Here is a 25,544-nt window from a genome sequence, read left to right as displayed (position 1 = left end):
TCTTTCCCCGCAGGCTCTGCCGGCGGCCTGGATTCATTGACGCCCCAACATTTAGGGGACCTCACGGGCCCTGGTTCAGCAGACTCGGGTGATTGTTTGCTAAGATCGATTACGAAATTATGCAACCTAATGCTTGGAGGTCACATTCCTCAGGACATCTGCCCAGTTCTTTATGGCACTTCCCTTTGCGCTCTCCGGAAGAAAGCGTTTGGGATAGAAAAGAAAATGGTACATCAATCAAAGAGTGATATCCGACCCTGATTGTCAAGATCTCAAATTTGGACACTCGGGGCCCCAGAATTCGCGCCCACACTGTTCCTTACACGAATACCGATAGAAAAGAAAATGATAATCAATCAAAGAGTGATATCCGACCCTGATTGTCAAGATCCCAAATTTGGACAGCCGGGGCCTCAGAAATCGCACCCACACTGTTCCTTACACGAATACCGATAGAAAAGAAAATGATACGCGATATCGTAATCTCGCTGTCTTAATTTTGAGCCGTTCGGCCCAAACCTCACTAGCGCTACATTGAGTTGGAAACTCGGGGCCCACATTTTTGGCATTGGTCTGGTTTATTATTTTAAAGACATTCCAAACACATTAGGGGTTTGTGTCTACCCATATGTCCCTGACATCTTGTTATTTTCTAAAGGTAGAAAAACATGCTGTTCAATTTCATTTCTATGCTCCCTGTAAAACATTTAGTAGACTTTTAAGAAATTTTAAAGTTATAGCTAAAACGTATCGCAAAATATTTTTTTGGACCGCTTTAAAATTGCAAGGTAGGCTATGCCGACGCTGGAGGCAGTCTTTTATGCGTTGCAATTTCAAAAGTGCAGCAAGATAAGACGACACGAACCAATCCTGGACCTTTAAAAAATTCTGTTGGAAAAAGAAAAACCCGATACTAGATATCATAGAAAATGCCGTTCGATATTCACCATGAAGAAGACACTCTTGTCCATTTAAAAGAAAGATTCGGAGATAGATTCTATTCAGGAGGAGGCTCAATTTACCAGAAGATCCATTTGCTTGGCTCCAACATCTTCTTAAGTTTACAAAGCATTTTTTGGCTAACAAATGTGTAAAGGGTGTGAAAACCCGCGAATCACTTGTACAGTGTACAGCCTTGAAAGCCGACGAAACAATACGAACAGTTCCTGTAAATAAATCAGAGATATTGTTGCTACTGAAGCCCATTACTGGGCACAGGAACATTTCCTCTCAAGCTATAGTGGCCCTATACCGGACTACTATGGTCGCTACGTAGATTATCTATTACAGTTTGCGTTTTGTAGCCGTGACGCCTTGACTCTTTTCTCGGGGCCTTCGTTGTTATGGACGCTTTGATCTCCTTCTTGCATATGACAGTTTCAGTGACGAAGAACAATATTTCTACAAGCATTCATCGAAAACCTACAGATTGCCGGTTTTATCTACTTCCGAAATCAAGCCACCCTAACAACACGACCAGAGTCATTCCGTACTCGCAGCTTTTGCGTTAACGTCGTATTTGCGTATCAGACGAAGATTTCAGGGTTGACCCTATGGAAATGCGTGATAGTATCAAAGCAAGAGGTTATTGGGCGAGTTTTTTTAATTATTATTCCCCTTTCAGCTATTTATTTTGTGATGGCTCGTCAAGTGCGATGGAAGCCAATACCATAGTTGAAGGTATCAATTCCAGAATAGAAATGCAAAATACCGAACCTTCATCGGGGGTATTTGTTGTGTCTCGTTTTGACTGCGTTTTAAATAACTTAAAACATCGTGTTGATGATCTTCATTATCAAGGGGAACTAAATGATCTAGGTCATCGTCATTGTCTTCAGAAGTGGTGCTATCTCTGGAGACGTTACCGTAAAACCGTTTAAAATGAGAAACATTGCGAGTTATTTCCCAAAATCTGTTCTTGGCGGTGATCATTGTCCCTTTTATATCAGTTATGGTCATTGGGTTGGGGTGAAATTTTGTAGTAAGTTGATTGCGTTTTTCTTGTTTCACAAGAACAGAGTCGCCAACTTTCAACTGCGATGACTGAGCGCGACGTTTTTGTCAGTGTAGATTTTAGCTTGCTCTTTTTTCGTAGCATCTTTTTCACGGACAATGTTGTCAGTAAGCGAGGTCATAGCTGCACGTCCATGTGGAATCTTATTACGAAGCACCTGACCAAATAACAATTCAGCTGGTGCTACTTCTGTTGTTGAGTGTGGAGTTGAACGATAGTTCAACAGAAACGTGTGAAGGTTGTCCTTCCAGTCAGTACCTTCCACACGAGATATTTGAAGAACTTTACCTAATGACCTCATGAATCGTTCAACCATACCATTGGCTTGCGGCCATCGAGGTGTGACCTTCCAATGTCGAAATCCTTGCTCCTTTGCAAATAAGGTAAATTCACGGCCATTGTAGGGAGGGTCGTTATCGGTTTTGCATACTTCCGGTATACCGAAAGTAGCGAAGGTCTTAAGTAGAATTGGACGAGCAGCAGCAAAGGACGTTGATGAAACTCGTTCAACGATCGGAAATCGAGAATACTCATCTATCACAACAAGTAAGTAGCTCCCGTCACTCAAAGGTCCATGGTAGTCGAGAGACACACACTGCCAGGCGTAGTCCGGTAATTCGGAAGGAATTAATGGTGCAACTGGAGGCAAAGTACCGGTAGATTGGCACGGAAGACAGTTTCTTACCATAGTTTCAATTTGGTTATCAATACCAGGAAACCAGACCTTTTTGCGGACCATCGACTTGGTTTTAACTACTCCTTGATGACCTTCATGAGTAAGTTGAAGAACACGTTCCCTTTAGTTTATGTGCGATTACTAATTTCTGACTTTTTAGGATTAAACCATTCTTCTCGTTTAACTGCTGTCGGACCTTCATTAAAGCCAAAAGAAAATCTAGATTTATCCCTGGTGTTGTTTTAGCTCTAGTTATGTACCATTGGTTGGCTCGAATAAATTGCAGCGCCAGAGTCATTGTATCATCTTCGGTGTTAACTCTAGAGATTTCGTCGATGGATAGTCCGTGAGGTGTTGCCAGAGTGCAAACATGGAAAACGAAATCTTCTGCAACCTTAGTGAGGCGTAAAGGAACTCTTTTGTATCAGGGTGACGAGACAGGAAGTCCGCCGGATTGCCGCTACCTTTCCGATATTGTACGCGGAAGTCGTAGCGTTGTAATCGGAGGCTTGGACAGAGGATTGTTGAAAATGTATTCAAGCGTGATGGCAACGAATTTTGAGCCAAACAGGTACAAGTGAAAGTGTTCCACGCCCCACACTAGAGCAAGGGCCTCTTTTTCAACTTGTGAGTATTGCGTCTCTACATCGGTAAGTGCTTTGCTAGCATAGGATATAACGTACACCTTGCCATCAGAATCTTCCTGTTATATTATTGCTCCAAGACCTACAGGACTGGCGTCTACGGTTAAGTACGTAGTTAGAGAAGGGTTAAAGTATTGAAGAATTGGTTTACTCGAGATTGCTGTCTTAGCATTATTAAATGCGATTTCTTCTGTACGAGTCCACCGGAACTGAGTCTTCTTTCGTGTTAGTGCGCGAAGAGGCTCAACTATGGTGGTCAAATTGGGGATGTAGCGGGAGCAATAGTTTAACATGCCTAAGAAGCTTCTAACATCCTTTGGACAAGTGGATTGGGATGCGTTTCGTCTAGCTCTTACTTTTTGTTCCTCAGGCGAACACCCGTCCTGGCCGAATGTGTGGCCGAAAAAAGTGACGCTTGTTTTACTAAAACCATGGTCGCTCAAACGGTGTAAAACCAGCCGGAGTGCCGTGTCATGTGCACGTCGAGTTGCGCCAAACTTAATTAATGTCATCGCTTACGTTGTCAGCGTGTTCGATGTCGCTAATTACTTGAGCAATAATGTTCTGAAAAATTTCGACCGCAGAGCAGACTCCAAAATTTAGGCGCTTGTAGCGGTATAGCCCCTTGTGTGTCGAAAATGTGGATATCCCACGACTATCAGGATGAAGCTCCAATTGGTGATACCCGTTTTTCAGATCTATCTAGGAAAAATATTTCGCACCACTGAGCTTGATAAATATGTCTTCGAATATGGGTGTGACATGTCGTTCTCTGGCGATCGCCGTATTTGGACAACGCATATCAATACATAGACGAATTGCACCAGGCGTGCCGGCTTTAGGGCGAGGTACGAGTACTGGTGGAGAAACCCACGGTGTCGGCCCAGTAGCCTTTTCAATTACGTCTTGATCTATGAGAGATTGAAGTTCCTCAGCAAGTGGTTTCCGCAGGTGCAACGGTATGCGTCGATGACGTTGAGCTACTGGCTTTACCGAGGGGTCAATGTGTAATTTTACTTGAAAGTTCTTCATCTTTCCGATACCGTGAAAGAGATCTTGGTGTTCCAGAAATATATCGGGATCTGTGCGAATTGAGTGAGTCATTTTCAAAAGCTTTAAAGCAGAGCACGTTTGGTAACCCAAAACTGGTAAAGGTTGTCCATATTTGAAACTCATGACGTATATATCTGCACTGAGACGTGTCTGGTTAAATTCCAAACGAGCGTTAAATTTCCCTTCAAGTTCCAAGGGAATATTCGAGCCATATGTGAAAACATTTTTAGAAGTAATTTCCAGCCTTGACGCGGGAAATATTTTTAAGAAGCTTTCCTTTGGCAAAAGGTTTAAATCGACCCCTGAATCAACAAGGAAGGTGATCAGAGTGTCATTTATTTTGATAACAGCTTGGGGTCGGCAACTGGATAACGCAAACAACGTAAAAGTCGAGGCGTCGGAGTCGCTATCGCTGGACTTAGTTGGGGACTTGGAGTTGGTACTTCCCATAGCGAACCCTTGTTTAGCAGCAGTTGGGTTATCGGTTTTCTTGCTGCACCTTTTTGCGTCATACCTGGGTTTGCCCTTACGACGTCTAGATTGATTCCGAGCTATATTGCCATCCTTTTGTAGACCGGCGTTCTTTTTCTTACACATCTTACCGTAATGTCCTTTAATTCCACAAGAGTTACAATGGCGGTTCTTTGCAGGACATTCACCGGCATGGGGATAGGTATTTCCACAATTATAGCAAAGAGCGGAGGACGCAGTACCGCAGGAAGAACTACGATATGCCTTTATTGCATTCACAGTATGCGGAGAACTGGTAGCATCAGGCTTAGTGAGATGTAAGGCTTAAATTTGTTTCTCCATAGAAGCAGCATGAGTATCGGCGAGCGACAAAGCGTGAGTCAGCTCAAGTAATCCAGTGAGGGTTAAATTAGAGTCACGAAGTGCGCGGCGGCGAAGCGAGGAGGAACTGCATGTTTGAATAATATGAGCTTTCAGTTCCGCATCCAAATCCGAAAATGAACAATCCACCGCTAGTACACGTAACCGGGTACAATAATCATCTATAGTTTCTCCCTCATGTTGAACCGCTTGCCGATGACATTTACCAACGGGGAAAAATATTTGTTACGCACCGCTTTAGCCTTGATATAGTCTTTTTCAGTACCAGTATCAGGCAAAGTATCGAAAATATCACATACCATATCCCCAGCATAGTGCAATAAAGCTGTACGTTGTACCGTAGCATCGTCAATATCGGCGACGACGAGAAAGCGTTCGAACCGGGAGAGCCATTTTTTCCAGCGGAGACCCACGTTGCTCGGTTCCGCATGAACCTTGAACGGGGGAAACGATGGCAGAGAGCGCCATTTTGAGCAGTGCCGAGGCGTCAGTGTGATGCAACACAAATCGTAGAAAATCAGGAAATTGACAACGTGTCACACAGAATCTCCGTCGCCAGTGTTGTGTCTCGTTTTGACTGCGTTTTAAATAACTTAAAACATCACACAAGTAAATCAAAACATAATAATTAAACTTTTATTACAGAGGTGATTTTGTACAACTTCTACGGCTTCCTCGTTCTGACGGCGTCTACCTGACTCCGTTAATGATATTCGTTATTGTTCTAGGTTTGCCTGAACAGTGGCGCCCTCCAATGACTATTTACTAAACTAATACAGGAGTATACATACACAACAGTATTGATCAGTGGTGGATTAACCAATAGGTTTAGTAAGCTTACCAAAAGGTAGGGGCCCCAGACAAGGCTAAACCAAGGTCATGGTTGCTCCTATAATTAATTCGCCATTGGTGGTGATTCATCGGTCACTTCCGAAATAAAAACAAAGTAACAGTCTATGTTGATAAATCTGCCAATCGTATAAAAATGTGTAAAGCACTTGTGTAATTTGAAAGGAGATAAAGATAAAACGGGTAAAATTTTATCAAAACCAAATATCATTTGGCTTAATATATCAAACCAACCAACAAATAGATCAACTAGGGGGTTGGCTACCATTTATACAAATGCCAGACCACAACCAGCCAAACCCCGAACGTCGTTTCAAAGAGCACCTATTTCAAACGCCAGAAAGGGTTTCTGCGTGAAAAGCGTCCAACTAGACAAATCGATAGAGAAGCTCGATCACTATGGCTAAAATGCGATGAAACCCGATATGACTGAAGAGTCTATGATAGCTTTATCGAAGTTCACACTATACGAAAGTTTTGGTAATTAAGGCCAACGACGTCCACGAAAAACACTGCGCACTCCCTCCTATATCCGAGATGACCTTCGTCCAAAATGAGCAAGGTGCTTGATTACCGTCATGATGATGAGGCTGCGGCCAAATCTATTTTGTAGGATCAGCACAAATTTTATGTAGTTTATCGCGTCTTGTTCGTTGATTTGGAATTGGGGTTTTCGTGGTGTCTCCTGACGATTTCGTCGGTGATGGCGCAACAGAGGATGTGAAATCTCCCATCTCGTAAAGTACTACATTTTTAATTCCGACGTTGTTCAATGCGAAAATCCAGTTTTGTACACAGTGATAGTCCGCTGTTTTTTGAAGATACAAGTTTGGTCACACCACAACGGCGAACGTGTAACGAGAGAAAGACAGTAGCTATCAAACAAAATTAAATAACTAACATAGCACGAAATATAAAATTGGCCAAATATTGGAACAAATCCGATAACAAAATAATTATTTATATATTTATTTCAAAAATTTATGACAAAATTGAAGTATTACTATACTAAGTATAATCCATTAAACATTACCACCTTTACCACCTGAATTATTACCATTTATTCATATTTTTATGCAAGTGTTACGGCATTTCAATAACAAGTCGTTAAATTGCCAATATAATCTTAATCACTAGGAATTTTATTATCTATTAGTATAGTTCAAAGAACGTGTGTATCAATTTTCAAAGCTGTATGACAATTCCGAACAAATAAGGTGTTTAAAAATGTAAACATAAATTGTTTATCTTATGTCACAAGACCGAGCTTTATTAGTATAATCTTAGCACGGAAGTTTGTAAACGCTTCGTTACAAAATCATCAATCGGAAAGCTTTCTGATTTCGAATTTAGGATACTAGGTTTATATTATCTAAAAAATACGGGAGGTAAAATACAAAAATAAAATGTTTCTCTTACGTCACAAGACAGAGCTTATTAGAATAAATTGTTGTGACCAATTTTAGTAATGTTAGAAGCCCGATTTAATATTTATTCTGTAATAATGTTTTCTTTCCCACGTTAGTCAGAATTTGACCTTGTCGTTTCCAGGAAATTTTACGGGTTGGGGTAATTTTGGGCCACCTGATGGGGATGCTGGTCGTCACCACCAGGGGGACCCGTGATAAGTTTAAGTGATGTGTGATATATGCCTGGCGTCTCGATGGCGCCAGGCTTGACATAATTGCAAACCATGGTGTATTGGGAACGCTATGGATGACCCTTTAAGGTGTCCCGCTTGTGGGAACCGAAAACTTAAAATGAGCGTGATAACGCTTTTCTGGCGATTGGTTTGGTTCGGCCAGGACTTATGGTCTCGAGTCCTCTGATTGGAATGAAAGTGTGCGCCTCGTGAGACACGTGACATTGGCCACGAACAAAACCAGGGTGTTCGCGCCCTTTTGGTCAGAACTGGCTTGGGTCTCACCTTTTATCAGCTATCAGCTAGGCTAATACCCAAAGCACCACCCTAGGCCTAAGTCATCATGCGACTTTTGAAGCCCTTAATTCAGGTGGCCGGGTTACAATGCGTAGGAGGGTGGTGGCAAGCCCTGCATGCCACGAGATCGAGCCAACAGCTCCCTACACTAACTATTACCGTTAACCTCGACAAGTTTTTATGGGAAAGGGAAACCGAAGAACTCGGGGGAAAACCCCTTAAACCAGTGGGGAGAGAACTTGCAAACTCAACGCAGAAGGAGTTGTTCCGAGTTTTCACCCAGTGCCACAAGTTGGGATCGAACCCGGCTCCTCTTGCTGCGAGGCGAAAGTGCTAACCACTCCGCCACCCCATAAGGTCGAAGACACTCTCTAAGTTGTCCCAGAATCGGACTTTGAAAATGCGAAGTTGCGGTGGCGGGTAAGAGTGAAGCCTCCTACGCATTGTAACCCGGCCACCTGAATTAAAGGCTTCAAAAGTCGCTTGATGACTTAGGCCTAAGGTGGTGCCTTGGGTATTAGCCTAGCTGATTCTTGACCGCAAAGGGTAGGTAACGCTATGGTCTCGCGTAGCTAAAGAAGTTCTCGGTCGGCAATGACAAAATTAAGCTTCAATTAGTTGTTCCCAGTTATGGGGAAGCTACCGAGTATGTGCGCGTGACGGACCCCGACCAACATGGACTGCCAATCCGAACCGTCAAAATAAGTATTTTAAAATAAGGAGGATGGCTGTGGACATCAGATGTTATGTAAATTGAATTCTTTCATAAGTGTCATATTGTCAAAAGTATTTTGTTTAGTTTGGTTACCTTGGTAACCTGTAGCGCTCAGTATGTGTTTAGTTATTGTAATTGTTTTCCTGTTTTTATTTGGTTTACCTTCTTTAATTAAATGTTAATTATTAATTTTGAATTTCGTGTAATGGCAACTCTCAATTTAATGTTAAGCAAACATCCCCTAGACATCCCTTTCAAACTCGCTAACCCCGAAGGTTACGCGGGAGGGGGGATCAAACTCACCATTGTAGGCTTGGTCGCTGGGTCTCCTTTAGGCTAAGAGGGCGACGCAAGGTTTTGAGTATAAAACCCCTACAAATCGTAGCAAGCGCGATTTGTACGCGCGCTAGATAATCTGAAAATCCTCACGACTCTCTCACGCGCTTCTATAGAGAGACAGTGACGTAACCGAAACAAAAATGTCAAGTTATTTTATGCAATAGAAAAATATAACGATAAGCTTTTATAATTTTGGAAGGCGAAATGACGCCTTATAAACAACGCTAAAATATTATTGATAATCCTCTTTTTAAAATTTCGAAGTATTCATAAAAAGAATAATTTTAGGCGAATGTAAAATGAATGAATGAAATATTGTTCATAATAGATCCCCGCGTACCCGCAAAGAAATACACGTCATCCGGACATCCGAAGGGATAATAGCCCCGAATTCAAGGTGAAGTAAGAGCTCTGATCACTGGCATCTTTCTCACCTTTCAACTCGAATCTCTCCATAAAATTCGACCTTCAAATAAAATAATTAGACTTGAGCTTTATTATTGACCGCCATGCAAGAAACTGAAGATATATGAATAACTTGTAATATTTTGCATTTCAACACGTAGAATCATCGAAGAGAAGACAATGATCAATTATAGCCACCGTCACTTAAAATTACCCTCTGTTTCTGAAATAATGTAGAGATATCCATCATATAATGGACAAGACTAATACAATGATTCGTAGGTCAAAAGGTTCAGCTGAGTAACCCCAAAGTCGTTTAGACGGTGGGTATATAGACTTTAAAATTTACGTCAAAGAAGTTAAGACGGTAGTTTTAATTGTGGGTTCCTACTAAATTCAACAGTTCAGACAGTTAAGAAATTTAGCAAAATAGTCAATCCCTTCTTTATGGTCGTGACTTAGTCTTATATTTAGCGGAAAAAAAGGATCATTCATCAAAAATCTCAATGTCTAATGAACTCAATTTCACAATCTTTGGAGTTTTTTGTGGAAGAAATCGCCACAAAGCACGTTTTGCTTCCAATTGTTTCAAAGTCTCTTACGGGTAATGCCGCACTTATATGCATTCGAAACAGACTAGGCCACTGCGTTTCTTAAACCATTTACGTTCTTCCTTCAAATATTTTCCCTTTGACATTTACCGCGCTTGTTTGGGATTACATCGATCGGCTTGAAGAAACGATAATAGGGGAAGGTACAGAAAATGTCAATACAATAATAATTCAACCACCAAAGGTTGGTTGGTCTCAAACCAGTCTCGTCCGTTGTAGCGGGGGATACGCGACTTAGCGTGTTAACTACAAATAACAGAACTACGTTCTAAAGTTTAAAGAAAAAGAAATAATTTTATTTAGCATTAGAGAGGAGAACCTCTATCTTCGAAGTCGTACATCAAAATCTGCCCTCTCCTTGAAAGGCAGTCTCTTTTCAAGCAGAGGTCTTACAATAGGTATTTGTCCCAACGCCGAGAAAGGGTTTTTCCCGGCGAAGGGATATTGGTTCGTGATTGACAGGTCACGTCTTACAATAGATATATTGGGGGGAACACGCTACCGTTAAGCAGGGCAGGAGTTACTCAATTCCCCCGGCCCAAGGGAGGTTATACGTAGTAAAAGCGACATGATAAGAAATAGTATTGGGTTACAAGAATATCAGGGACAGATGTCACTTTGTGTTCAGAAAAAAAATACATTATTATTATTATTATTATCTTGGTTTCATTTACTTTTTTTTGGTTTTACATTGATAAACACTTCAAAACCGCATCAGAACGGATAAATTAATAAAACAAAACAAAACACGACATATAATAAAACAACCACAACAAAGTTTCGCAAAAATTGATTGACTAAAAAAAACTTCATTTTGCGTATTTTACTCACACTTTATTCTGAATTCGTTCAGAGCGTCGAACCAAAGGCGCGCCATTGTCATCATCGGAAAGATCAGGATGCGAGACTGTTTGGGGTGTAGGGCTATGGTCCGGAATACTTTCTTGATCAGAAAGGGGAGTATCATGTGCATCGGGACGATCCCGAAAGGGACGAATGTGGGAAACGTGGTGCGCCCGCAAAGAATAAGGTGCAACACCCTTGGATTTCCGTGTTCTATCAAATAAAATGTAATCCACGTCCGAGATAACCTTCGCGACCTCGTAAGGACCCCCCCATTTTGGTGCCAATTTTTTAGTGAAACGGTCACTCTTACTGGATAGGAAATGAGTCTTTAATAAGACTTGGGAGCCCACCTCGTACGTCATGTGACGCCGGTTTTTATCATAAGCGCGCTTTTGGGTTGCGTGGGCTTTCGCGCGTGCAGATTTTACGTTGTCATCAATGACCTCTACTCTGGTTTTCAATTGCTCAATATATTGGGCAGTGGGGGTATGGGCAGCGGTTCCTGATTTTTCGAGAACTCGATGCAGCGGTAAAGCCATCTCGCGACCGGTAAGCATGAAATGTGGGCTGTAACCGGTCGACGAGATGACCGCCGAACGAATAGCGAGAGCGAATTGGGGTAAATGAGCGTCCCAAGTCACGTGGTTGTCCTCAACGTAGGAGGCAATCATAGTTTTTATGGTGCGATTAGTGCATTCAGTGAAATTTGCCTGGGGGTGATACAGGGTCATGTGTTGAACTTTTACCCCCCAATCAGTACAAGCGCCAACGAATTGTTTTGATATAAATTGGGAGCCCCGGCCCCTGTTTACGATTAAAACGCGAGGAACCCCATAGCGCGGATAAACGTCATCCGAAAGATTCTTAGTTATGATCTGGGAAGTATCCTTGCGCAAAGCGAACATTTCAATGTATTTTCAAAAATGGTCAATTACGACTAGGAGATATTCGTTTTGTTTCTTACTAACGGGGAAGGGGCCCATAAGATCCGCGGCTATTATCTCCCAAGGAGCGGTGGGCTCGATTGTGGAGAGGAAACCTGCTGGTTGGGTGTTGGAAATTTTAAATTTTTGACAGGTGAGGCAAGAGTTGACATAGGCCTTACAGTCGGTTACCATACCGTCCCAATACGCGGTGTTGCGCAATCTATAAAGTGTTTTCTCAAACCCTAAATGACCAGCTGTGGGGTGGTCGTGCAATTCGAATAAAATGGAATTTTGGAGGGAAGAGGGGATAACGGGACGCCACGCTATGAGCTCCGCGATCCGAGCCATGTGCTTACAAGGGCGACTCTCGATCAAACGGTAAAGAACGGACTCGTCAGAAAGACAATAGCGTCCCGATTTTTGTTTTATTTTTCTACCAAATTTTTCACGTGGTAGGTCCCCATTTGTGAGGTAGGTTTTCAGGGCCCTGAGTTTGACATCTTTATCTTGAGCGTCGGATAAACGGCGTAAATCTCGAAGCGGGGCTACCTGAGTCGCGGCCGCGTCTCTTAGGGCAAGCGCGTCGACGGCCAGTTGAGAAGGGGTTTCAACTTCTACGCAATTACGTAATTCATCAAATCTCGTGGATTCGGTTAGGTGATCATCGTTAGTTTCAACGGAATTACGGGAGAGAGCATCCGCGACTACATTTTCGCGACCTTTCCTGTGGACGACTGTGAAATTGAATTCTTGGAGCTCGACCGCCCAGCGAGTTAGTTTAGAAGTGACGTTTTTCATTTTTGATAACCATTGAAGAGCGCTATTATCGGTAATGAGAGTGAATTTAACGCAGTCGACATATTGCCTATACTTGTTAACCGCCCAAATCACCGCTAGAAGTTCGCGTTCCGTGGCGTGATATCGGGTTTCCGCGTCTTTAAGCTTTTTGCTGCCAAAAGAAATGACGAGTTCCTTTCCTTCCCTATCAACCTGATACAAGACCGCCCCGAGGCCGGTCAAAAAAGCGTCGGTTCGCAAAACAAAAGACAGGGAATAATCGGGGTAAGCTATAACACGGGGGGAGAAAGTAGGCTTTTCTTCAGTTCCTGAAAACTGGACTAACACGCTGCATTCCAGGGAATTTTCGCGGTGGTAGGGTTTTTCGTCAATTGGGTGATGGGTAGGGAAATATCGGCATAATCTTCGATAAATTCACGGTACCACCCACACATACCCAAGAATGACCTAACTTCTTTAAGGTTTTTCGGCCTAGGATATTCTACGATAGCGACGGTAGAGGAGGGGTCTATCGCGATTCCCGCGGAGCTCACTCTATATCCCAAATATAAAACAACCTTTTTAAGAAACGCGCATTTAGGACGCTTGCAGGTTAAACCAGTTTCGCGCAGGCACTGGAAAACGGACTTAAGAACAACAAGATGGTCTTCGAGCGTGCGGGTTTTAACTAAAATGTCGTCAAAGTACAGCTCCAGTACTTTGGATAGCATGTCCTCGAATATTCCCTCCATACACCGTTGAAAAGTCTCGGGTGCGTTAATGAGGCCAAAGGCATGACATTGAACTCAAAGAGACCTTTGTGGGTGACGAAAGCGGTATATTGCTTACTAGACTCGTCCAGCGCAATTTGCCAGAAACCGTCTCTCAAGTCAAGAGCCGAAAAAGATTTAAACCCAAAAAGGCGATCGAGTTGGGGTCTGATGAGGGGAATGGGGTAGACATCGGGAATCGTTAATTTATTTAGAATCCGGAAATCCCCGAAAAAACGCCACCCTCCCCCGTTCTTCTTTTTAGTGAGTAATATTGGGTTGGAATACGGAGAATGACTCTTACGAATGATACCGTCCACGAGCGTCTGGTCGATCTGGGCCTCCACTATCGCGCGCTTCGGCGGAGAAAGGGGCCAAGACCGGGCTTTGAAAGGAACATCGCTGGTCAACCTAATCTTGTGTTGCACAACATTCGTGCGCCCTCCCTTCTCCGTGAAAACATCGGGGTACTCGGCAATAAGTGCCTCTATCTTTGAAAGACATTCTACGTCCGCATTAGTGGGGGGTTCATTGTCGTAGAGACCCACCCTTTTTTTTCGTTGGTACTAATAGTAGCTATGTTGAGGTTAGAGTCCTCGGTAGGCCTAAGCGTGTCAACAGCGCCGCAAAATTTCGCCCCGAAGCTAGTGTCGTATGGGACGAGGGGATAATCTTGGGGGTCCCCCCCAAAAGCAAATCTCAAGGAATGCAGTTTCGCATGTAGGCCTGTGTGCAGGCTAAAATCCCACCCGAGGAGCACGGGAGATTCAGCGGCCTCGGTTACCAAAAACTTCCATTTCCATGACTTATCGTATATGCATACAATGAAAGCGACCTGACCCAAAACTAGAAGTTGGGAATTATTCGCCGCCCCAATTTCTAAACCAGAAACCTGACTGATTTCGCTTCCTTTTAAAAGCTTAGCAGCTTCGTATACTTCCCTTGTCATGATAGACACATCGGCGCCCCCATCGATAATGGCCGTACCCTCCCAAGCACCAATTGAGAGAGGGACCCTAGGACGCGCGTGGCTACGCGATTCGCAGCAGCTGACCGTTACGCGGTCGAAGGGAAATTTCGGACCGCTGGTGGTTTTACAAAGTGGCTCCAAAGGAGTGAGTTCTTCCCACAAACCGTTGCCGGGGGGAGGTGCACCTGTCCCACGCACGTCAGCGGAAATTTGGTCCATAGAGTTTGGTATGGGGACAATAATGGAAAGCCTAATGTACGAAGCTTTGGTATCTTTTTGCGCGCCGCCTGATTTTTCCGTGGAATTGGTCGACTTATTTTTTCGAGTATCATTTTTCTTTCGACAAACGGATGTCCAATGGCCAGCATTTTAACAAAAATCGCAATACGGTGAATTGCGATCTTTGGGGTGGTTAGTGTTAGAGGGATTTATTTGATTTGGGGCAGGATTATCGCGTTTTGCGGCCCCCTCAGAAGGACTACCTTTCGAATAAAAATTGTAATTCCTGTTCCTATTGCGCTGAGTAGAATAATCGGAACTGGAATTAGTTCTAAATTTCGCGTCATAAGTGTCACATTGAGTTAAAACATGCTGGGCTTCCTGAGCTGCTTCTTGCACTTCGCTAAGGGTGGGGTCGTCTGGTAAACGCATATCCCGCAGTAAATGGGGATTGAGGCCGTTAAGGACCCTGCGCGCGATTTCATAGGTATCCATTGTCGGATCCATTTGTTTGCAAAGCCGTTCAATCTCAAGAATAAAAATTAAAACGTTTTCAGGTGGTCCGTGTTTTCGTTCGTTAATTTTAGCATCTAATCTGCGCTTATAATCGCGACCGACAAACGCCTTGCAAAAGTGCGCGCGGAATTGGCCCCAATGACAAACGGTCGTCCGTTCGCGGTCCCACCAGAAAACGGTATTAGCTTCGAGCATTACGGGGATATAATCTAAGATCTCGATTTCGGAAATTTTTTTAAAGCACATATAACGCTCTACTTCTTCCAAGAAGCGCATGGGGTCTCGCGAAGATTCCCCGAATCGAGGTAAAGCTACCTGTATTTCGCGAAACGCGGCTGCCTGACCCGTAACGGGTGTTGCAAAATTTAGCGGTGGAATTTGACTAGGCGGATTATTAGCTTGAGTAGGCATATTCCCCGACAAATTTGGAGGAGGGATATTTTGAATAGGGGGGTTGAAAGTAGCATAATTATGATGACTGCTACTGGGGTATGCGGACAAAAGCGTATTAAGAAGGGCTGCTTGTTTAGATTGCTGATCCAATAAGGCCTGAATGGTCTTCGAAATGGATTTAATATCACCTTTGGTAAAGGCGGCTACCTCTTCGCTATCACTACTGCCCTCGGACATTTTTCCAGACTTAAAATATAAACACGATATACCAGAAAAGTCTTACAGGTTCGGTGACACGGTGAAGGATGAGCAAAGCGATCGGAGAGTGTTCGCAAAGCAAATGTTCGTCGTGAGTTATCGGTTGATGGCACAGCACAGGGGCGGGTAAAACGCCGGTGACCCGAGTGAGGTGAAGTTTGCCAGGAACGGTGAAACGTCGTTGCCTGGACTGAAGTGGTCGGAACGGAGATGCGTCGTTGCCGGGGACGGATAAAACGTCGTCACCTCGGTGAAAAAGCGTCAGGAACGGTGAAACGTCGTCGCCTTGACTGAAGTGGCCGGAACGGAGATGCGTCGTTGCCGGGGCGCCGGGGACGGATAAAACGTCGTCGCCTCGGTGAAAAAGCGTCAGAAACGGTGAAACGTCGTTTGCCTGGATGGTTGATACGTCAGGAACGGATGAGCGTCGTGGCCTGGATTGCGAATGGTGTTCCCGGAGTAACGTATTGTACGATAGCGGCTGACATCGGCAGATACTACTACGGGGTGGCTAGCGGACCATGAGTGGGAGGCATCGGAGTTTGGGGCGTGAATTCAAAAATCGATTCACGGTGACTTCGGTAACGGGGTATCTTCAGTTGGCTGTGTTACACGACGGTAAACTTAAAACCAAACCGACGCCTCCACCATATTTGTAGCGGGGGATACGCGACTTAGCGTGTTAACTACAAATAACAGAACTACGTTCTCAAGTTTAAAGAAAAAGAAATAATTTTATTTAGCATTAGAGAGGAGAACCTCTATCTTCGAAGTCGTACATCAAAATCTGCCCTCTCCTTGAAAGGCAGTCCCTTTTCAAGCAGAGGTCTTACAATAGGTATTTGTCCCAACGCCGAGAAAGGGTTTTTCCCGGCGAAGGGATATTGGTTCGTGATTGACAGGTCACGTCTTACAATAGATATATTGGGGGGAACACGCTACCGTTAAGCAGGGCAGGAGTTACTCATCACACCGTTACAAACTTTCAGAAGACTAACCAAAGAATAATAACTGCTAAATGGCTTCCTTTGCCAAACTACTTCGTTGGGGAAAGATCATGGTCTTATACTTTGAATCCAATTGTAGTTTCATATGGAGATTCGATTTGGAATTCCAAACTCACAAAATATTAACAGTTTCCTATACTCTTAGCTGGACGGGTTTTAATACATTTATGAGAAACAATGTCAAAGTTGCTAAAGATAGGGGTGGCCAAGCGAAAATTGTAAATACCCTGTCACTCCAAAATACAAAAAATACCAAAAAGCCAAAGGAAATCGACGCACCTGGCCAGGTAAGCGTAAATTTCCCCAAAAAGCCCAAAACCTCTTTCAAATGACCAGAATTCAGAAAGAACTAATATAAATACGAATATTTATAATGAAGTTTTAAATTTAATACGTTAGATTTGAAGAATTATTAATTTGACCTAATTTCACGTTAAAACCGATACTATTTAACAGGGAAATTCAAAAGTATATGAACAAGAACTTACACAGAAAAAACAACGTTTAGAATCTAAATATTTTCCTAAACGCCATCTTGTAACGCTTTTTTAAGCACGTATTAAACCTAAACGCGTTTAAACATCAAGTGTTTATAAGGTAAACGCGTTAAGTCACTAAGCGTTTATGTGACATACGCGTTTAGCCGCAAGCGTTTATACAATAAACGTGTTTAGCCGCCAAGCGTTTAAACGACAAACGCGTTTAGCCGCCAAGCGTTTATACTACAAACATGTTTAGCCGCCAAGCGTTTGTATGATAAACGCGTTTAGCCGCCAAACGGTTGTATGATAAACGCGTTTAGCCGCCAAGCGTATGTATGATAAACGCGTTTAGCCGCCAAGCGTTTGTATGATAACGCGTTTAGCCGCCAAGCGTTTATGTTATAAATGCGTCAATCCGCCATTCGTTTGTGATAAATGCGTCTAGCCGCCATGTGTTTATGTGATAAACGCATTTAAGCGCTTGTATATCGTGTGTAATTTCATGTGTATCTGTCTTTCTACTGTACACAAGCCAGTGGACAAACCAGACAAGTTTATTTGCAGCGAGCGTTTTATTTTCTAAACTAGTAAAGTAATATATTTTTATAATAATAAACACTTATTTTTTCGTTAACTAAATTAAGTCCTGTTTGAGCTTATCATGTCCGCATTTGAAACATCGTCCTTGTAAATCTCGATGATGGTGACGACGGCTACGGGCTCTACACCTTGTTACTGGTTCGTCCTTGGGTTCCGAAGTGTAAAAGCGTACCACTCTCCTTACTGGACTAGCTGGTGCGTGCACAAATTTCACAATTGGTGACCAAGAAGAAAAAAATTCAATAGTTAGTAACATTATCGAGCTGGTCTAACTATATATATTTTAAAATTATCTTCATTAGTCTGTGTGCACCCTCTGAGTGTGGTAGCAGTTAAATTTTCTATAGCATTAACTTTTTTAAATTGAAGTCTGAAATTTTAATTTCCACATATGTCAATACGTGGTCAATGTAAAGTAATTAAATTGTAAAATCGCTTAAGAATTTAAAAAATACTCAAACGTCATTAAATAAATCTATAATGAATAAGAATAATTGTTGCATTAGCTGAAAAATTAAAGGGAAACAAGGCTTAAACACTGAACTTGAGATTGGAAATTTTATTATACTAAAGTTTTATCGCTTTTGTTAATAAGATTTGAATAAGTCGACTCACAATAATGAAATAATAAGAAAACTGTAAACTTACCAGATTTCAATTCTCAACGTTAACACGTCGATAAATCGCGGCTGTTCTGTCTGCGTCGGCTATTGTTGAAAAATGACCACAACTTGCTTTCGGCTTTGGTGACTCGTGTAACATGTTTAATATCTAAACCCGTGGAGGTAGTTTTATTGTTTTTTTTGTCATTTCCAAACACGTAGGTTTTATTAATGTTTAAGAGGCGTTTAGCTAGTGTGTAGTTTTTACACGTGTTTTTAGCAACTGTGACAAGCGATTCTACGTTTAGCATCCATCCGTTTAAAAAATTCAACACTTTGGCGTTAACAATTTATACGCAAAATTGAAGTGTTTAAGTTTTAAACATGTTTATTTATTTTTTGATGTTGAAAATCTAAACGTAGTTTTTTCTGTGTACTTAACGCTCCGGTTCTATATTTTTGCATTAAGAATTACCAAAAAGCCGAATCGACGAACATCAAAATGAATTTGCGAATCCGGTGAGTTCAACAAATACCGATTGGATAAGCGGCATGTGAAAACTTCACATAAATGTTTCATATCATCATCCATAAACAAAAACTAAAGAAATTTACGAACGTCACTAAAAAATCAAAAGCACTCAAAAGCATAAATTCTTAACAGGTCTTAAAAGCAGTTCAAAATCTCTTCGCTTATATGATTTTACTCGCAGTTGTTACATTAATATTCCATTTCCAAATGTCCTTATTATAGATGACATTTATTGGATTCCAAAAAATAATGGTGACCAAAAAAAATATCATTGCTAACTACATGTACGCTATTATCGAATAATAAAATAGATCCTTAATAGAGCGATTAATTATTCATTTCCACACTTTAGATAAATTAATTGGTAAATTTTATTCATAAAAGATTGATCGGTATATAGAATAAAGATTGGACTACGCTTTCTGATTAATTTTTCGAAAAATTGAAATATTTTCCTTGAAAACTTAATCCGTCCAGATTTTTTTATACTTGTCAAATATTTCCATCGTCTTTAGTATTATGTCCCATGTGAAGTTTAAATTTCGATTAAATATTTTTTAAAGATTTGAACCGTTTACGAGCATTTAAAGTCCACACCATTTATTTAAATTATCCATTGGCTCGCACGAAGTTGAACTTACTAATAATGGTTGAGCGATATTATCATGGCGGAGGGAGGTAGTGACTAACGGGATTCAAAAAATATCAATAGGAAAAGAAAGTGCCGAAACTTTGTGTGGGAAAATTTTGATATTGAATGGAAAATTGCTACTTGCTAATATTGCGAGACTTAAGTATAAAAACTTAAACAAGGTTGTTTAAATTAGCAGCATTACGCGTTTGATAGTGTACGAAGACTTCTCCGTATTAAATACCAGCTCTGGTTTTTTTTAACGATAAGGGGACTGAACCCACCTGCTACATTAAGGATGTTGTAATAACCAGCATACCAAACATTACAATTCCATTAATTAATAGTGCGGGTTAAAGAAAGTTTTATTTATATTGCCAGCTGTTCTTCACCGTTTAGGTTTTTGGGCTACGGTGTCGCTGTCAGTTAGAAAAGTTTCAGTACAGTCAGCACGGCTTTTTCTGAGGTAACTCATCGCGGCCGAAATTTAAAATTCTGGAGGATTTACATCTGAATTTATAAATCGGTGTAATAGTCTATTAATTTTTACTTCAAAGTGATAATGGAACGGTACATTTATAGCACTGGCGGCTTAAGATGGCTGGATCCCCGGGGGTCGGCAATGTTTCGTCGGCGGGGTGGCCTGCTCGCCTACCCCTGCCTAGCTACGGCCCGCCACCCTACCGAATTTTTTGACAGGCCAAAGGCACCCCTAGCTACCCTGGCACCTGGGGCGGACCACCCCACTCGCCCCCTAACCTTTATGCCGCCACTGATTTATAGTAATATAACTATTCTTTTCTTTTAAAAAGTGCGTTCCACGAGCACTGATTGAGTATGGAATCAACGTTTAAATATGTAATCCTGTGATTTTGACTATCGCTTTAATTCGAAGTACTTTAAATTGAGTTTTTTTTTCTATTTTAGAATTTGAATGCCTCTTAAAATACTGAACCAGATTTAATTTACACAGATTTGAGCAAAATAATCGGTTAAATTTGAAATAACTGTGGGCTGCTCACCAAAAATGAGGGGTGACGAGCTGGGCGGTCGCCCAAGTCTGCTAGAATAGAGGGAATTTAAGAACTTGTAAAATTATATATTAAAGTAAAAATGATCGCTAATCTATTTTATTATTGCGTTCTACTCTGATATTGAAAGAAGAAAAAATAATTTTTGAGAAATATTATACATCAAAAAATCCTACATAATAAAATCTCACCGTAATAGGGCTGGTAAAATACTTTTTATTGAGGACCTAGCCAAGGCCTTGGAAATAAGTATTTTAATCACACAGGCCCGTGGCAGAGGGAGGGAGTTGATAGCAATATCCGGGACCCTGCAGATTAAAATTCCGGGGCTTAAGCCTTTCTCCAACTATTCTCCCTGAAAACTGGGAGGTATTTCCAGTAGCAACGGATTTCTTGGGCCCATAATTACTGTCTTACCGATTTCTGTGGCCTTGACTGCGAATCGAAATTTATTGGGAGTAGGGTAAAATCGAGAACTCGTAAGTTGGCGTCGCAGTTGGATGTGTTCAGGAAATTTGCGGCTCTTTCTACATTTTATCTCCTTTTGTATAAAATAGTGCTAATATGATTTCTTATTATATAGTACTTATTCATATAAATTCTTTAAAGGTGGCGTTTAAAAATTTGTTGCCAATAATTTTTTATTTTTATTAAGAATTAGCATTTAGTGTCATTTAAATTTTAAGGTTGCATTCTTCAGTGTTTCCTTTCCCTTCGTGATAGCGCTGTATCACGCCAGCTACTTCGAATTGCCATTTTTTAGTCCTCGCCCTACTGAGGGTTTCTTCGAAACCGATTATAGTTGTAAAATATATAGAATTGAAAATTTATCTGAAATCGCGATACCGTTTGAAGGTTCGGGGAGCCATAAATTGTGGCCCTGTATTTCGTAGTAATTGCTGAGATGACAATTATAACAAATACGTCCAACAAAAGTGTAAAGATTGTTTTTTCTAAGCAGCCACTAAAGTAACAAATATTATGACCAAAATTGATATGGTTTACGTATCACTACAAACAAACAAAATTTTAGGTTACGTATGACTTAATATACAAATCTAACCTACTCTTGACGAACTGGAATTACTTTGAAAACTGGGTTAAACTGTTAATTATTCTCTCATATAAAATAACAGCAAATCTGGATTGTAGCTTTAAATCTATAAATGTGTGTGTTGACAGCTTAAAAGCAATATTTTATCCTGAAAAATAAAACCCCTTTTGAATAAATAGAAGAACGGACTAAGAGCCAACATAATGACGTACATTATGTATGTAGCGGTTGACGAAGGACCACGGTCCGAAAGCTCCCAATATTTTAATCAAAATAAATATTTTTAAATTCCATGAAGTAGCAGTTCTTTTTATCATAAATCTTTTTAACCATTTTAAAATAGAAGCATGGAACGAAACTTCAAAATTCTAGATACATCAAGCCGTTGATCTTCTTATTTGGAGAGAAAACTAAATTAATGATGGTTGTGGATGTTGAGTCTGTGGTGTTTGTATGCGCGTTTTCTCTACAACTTCTTCTTAATGACTTTGGGACGGAACGAGTGCTGAGTGAAATGCTACCTCTCAACGTCCAATGGCAGGGTTTCCACCAGTATTACACGGTATTCGTCTTAGTATCAATTTGCGAATTTTGGCGCCGGCCGGGAATCGAACCCGGGTCTGCCTCGTGCAAGAGATGTACTCTAACCACTCAGCCACCAACGCTTGTTTATTCACGGTGTTTTTCTAAAAAACAGCTTTGGCGAATGTCCTTTACAAAGTTATAACGTTAGGTACTATAATTTATTCTACATCATTCTAAATATTTATAAATTAAATTAATCTTATATTTAACTAAATATTTATAAATTATATTCATCTTAAATTTAATTAAATATTTATAAATTATATTAATCTTATATTTAATTAAATATTTATAAATGATATTAATCTTATATTTAATTAAATATTTATAAATGATATTAATCTTATATTTAATTAAATATTTTAGTATTTTAATGTAAAATTTGATCGCGATCAGGAATTGAACTCGGGTTGCATTGTTACAATGCAGATAGTTTACCGCCGAGCCATTGACTTCCTTTAGGAAAATAAAAAGTATAGAAACCATTATGATAAGGCGGGTTTTTTACCTTTTAATAACGCTTGGAAAAAGGATAATTATTCAAAACTCCCGCGGAAACTATATAAAAGTAATAATATAGCGCCACCGTGTGGAGAACTATCAATCAAACCGGGTAACAAATATAATCTCTTAAATTTTTCGAACTTTAGTCAAATCTCGAGAGGTAAAAAAAACACGAAATAAAGGTATATAAGGCCGTTGCCGTCAATTTAGAAGATTTAATCTTTCTTAGCTCTTGGCTGTCAGACGAACTACTACAGGACGGGGTCCTGGTGTCGGTCAAAAGTTATGAGGTAACTCTGCGGTTTTAATTAGTATGTTCGGTCTTCGGTCAAGAAAAGATTTAAATTGTGTTTCGCGTTTGGAACGTGAGTGAATGGACTTAAGTGTATGAACAGTGCGTGTTTAAGACTGAAAGTGTTAAAGTAATTGTGAACTAACTCAAGTCAGCTGTAAGATAAAATTGATTGTTTTTATTTTTTGAATTGGAATAACCTAATTATACCCTTGAAATTATCAACTCAACCTGTGAGGCTAATTAAGTAGATTGGAAGTAATTAGTAGCGAACAGCTCTCAGCTGTTAATTAAGACAAGAGTTTATAATAAGGTAGTTAGAATTTAGTTAAAATTACTCAGTATAATTTATGATATTTTCTTAAGTGTAAGTATGTTTTGGTTTATTTTTCAATCACGATGAACTAAGACAAATCTAGTCTTAGACACTTGAGTACCAGTTCTGTACAATTACGTAGGAGGGATATATATTGTTGGGTTATTGATGAAAGTTAAATCTAGAACGTTCCATAGACCTTTCTGAATAAAAATACACATTTATAATTTTTCATAATTCTGGTTGCCATTTTATTTTTTAATCACTCACCCACAACATTCAAGTTCTGGCAATCCCGAATCAACTAAATTTTCGATATAACGGTGACGGGAAATTATTATCGTAAATTTATCGCGCGGCCTTAGGGAATATTCTTTTAACAAAATTTCGATAATCTATCGTTTAATTAAAATCGGCCCGATTCCGTTAAAATTATAAGCCAAAAAGCGAACGGTCGTTATAATACCCTCTGTAGATATTTATTTCATTAAAATTTGCTTTGTATTATATTCAACTGACAAACTTGTACTGTAAAAAGGGTTTAATTCAATTGTGCATTGTTATTGTACGTCTAACTCACTGTTGTAACTACTTAACTTATGATATTCTGAATAAATTAAAATTGGTCGTTTCTTCTCAATTATTTTAATTATATTTAAAATTTTATACCGGGCGGGATAGAACTGGGATAACATTTTTAACAAATAACTCTCGAGAAATTAATACCACTAGGGACAATTCTTCCGAGGAGAGGTATATTTTGGCTTGCCAACTTGTTTCTTATCAAATTGTAATGAAATTATTTATCAACACAATTATCTGCAGCCCCCAACATAACGGAATAAATATAGTTAAAACTAAAATATGTTACGGTTAACCAAAAATAACCGCAGATGTAATGGATAACGGTTGGTAAGAAGATTTAGACAGCAAAATAATGTTTATCGGAACATAAAAGTGGAACACCCCATGATCGGAGGAAGGACCAAAATTTATTCATCTTTGACCATCTCATAAAGAACACCAATAAAGAAAGATTATAAGAGATTCTCACAACTTCACCGACGTTTATGGTAAAAGAGTGGATAAACATAATTTTAGAAAACAAATGACGGACAAAACACTATGCGTTTCAAAGGTAGGGCAGTGTTTTCTTATAACGAAAGAATGTTAGATTTAGATTTCAGATTTGAAATCCACTCAACACACGTATGTTTCTTAAGCCTAACCAGGCATTCAGAGAGGATTACCAAAGCGATGGTTTTATACGCGGAAGGTACTGACAGCCTAGACTAAAGTATATCCATTAAATTGCTAGTCAACAAAAGCATCGAAGGTCGTCGACATATTCATGATATTTCTAAGCTGTGTAGTTTTCTACGATCTGACATTTGTGAAGCACAGGCAGATCTTTTGTAAAGAAGGAACACTAATTCCTGGTTACCTTCTCAAAACTGATAAAATCCTGGGAAAGATCAGCTAGAACCACTTCAAGCATTAACACGCTGATTAAGGATTCAAAGTCTGTCATAGTAATCAATGCGAATATTTTCTGTTTTTCTAAGTTGTCTCGTTTTACAGATTACTTTCAACAACATTTAGTAAGTGCCAACTACCAATATGGCATACGACGAAAGTTCTTAATAACCAATTACATTATTTCCGACTCAAAGAATCTTGGTTAGAAATTGGATGATAGAGGAATTATCGATATTGAGGGGATAACTGGGTCGCTAACTCCAGCTTCAGTACTAAAATCAATAACATGCCGCTGCAGCCGAATTTTTAAATCTGGAAACTAAAATTTTATTAAAAAAAACCGAACACTGAAAGTTGAACTTCAATATACTCAGTTAATATCATATGAAATTGACTGAATTTGTAGACAACTGAATACTTCGGAATTAAACTATTTTCCAAATATTTCCAAACATGATAAAAATAATTTATTTAAATGAAACTAGGATTTTAAATTTTAAATAAATAAAAATTGATATTTTGGTAAATTTTTTAAACATATACCCCGAGTGAAAAGCTTCAAAATGAATACTTCTTCGAGCATTTTAACTTCAGGGTTTCCAGGTTTAGTAATAGCAGTACCATCTTGCGATGGGTATACGTTTGAAAGCCCGTCAA

Source organism: Leiobunum rupestre, chromosome 6 (assembly GCF_980474605.1).
Source record: "Leiobunum rupestre chromosome 6, qqLeiRupe1.1.hap1, whole genome shotgun sequence".
Classification (NCBI taxonomy): Eukaryota; Metazoa; Arthropoda; class Arachnida; order Opiliones; family Sclerosomatidae; genus Leiobunum; species Leiobunum rupestre.
This window is presented reverse-complemented; position numbering follows the sequence as displayed.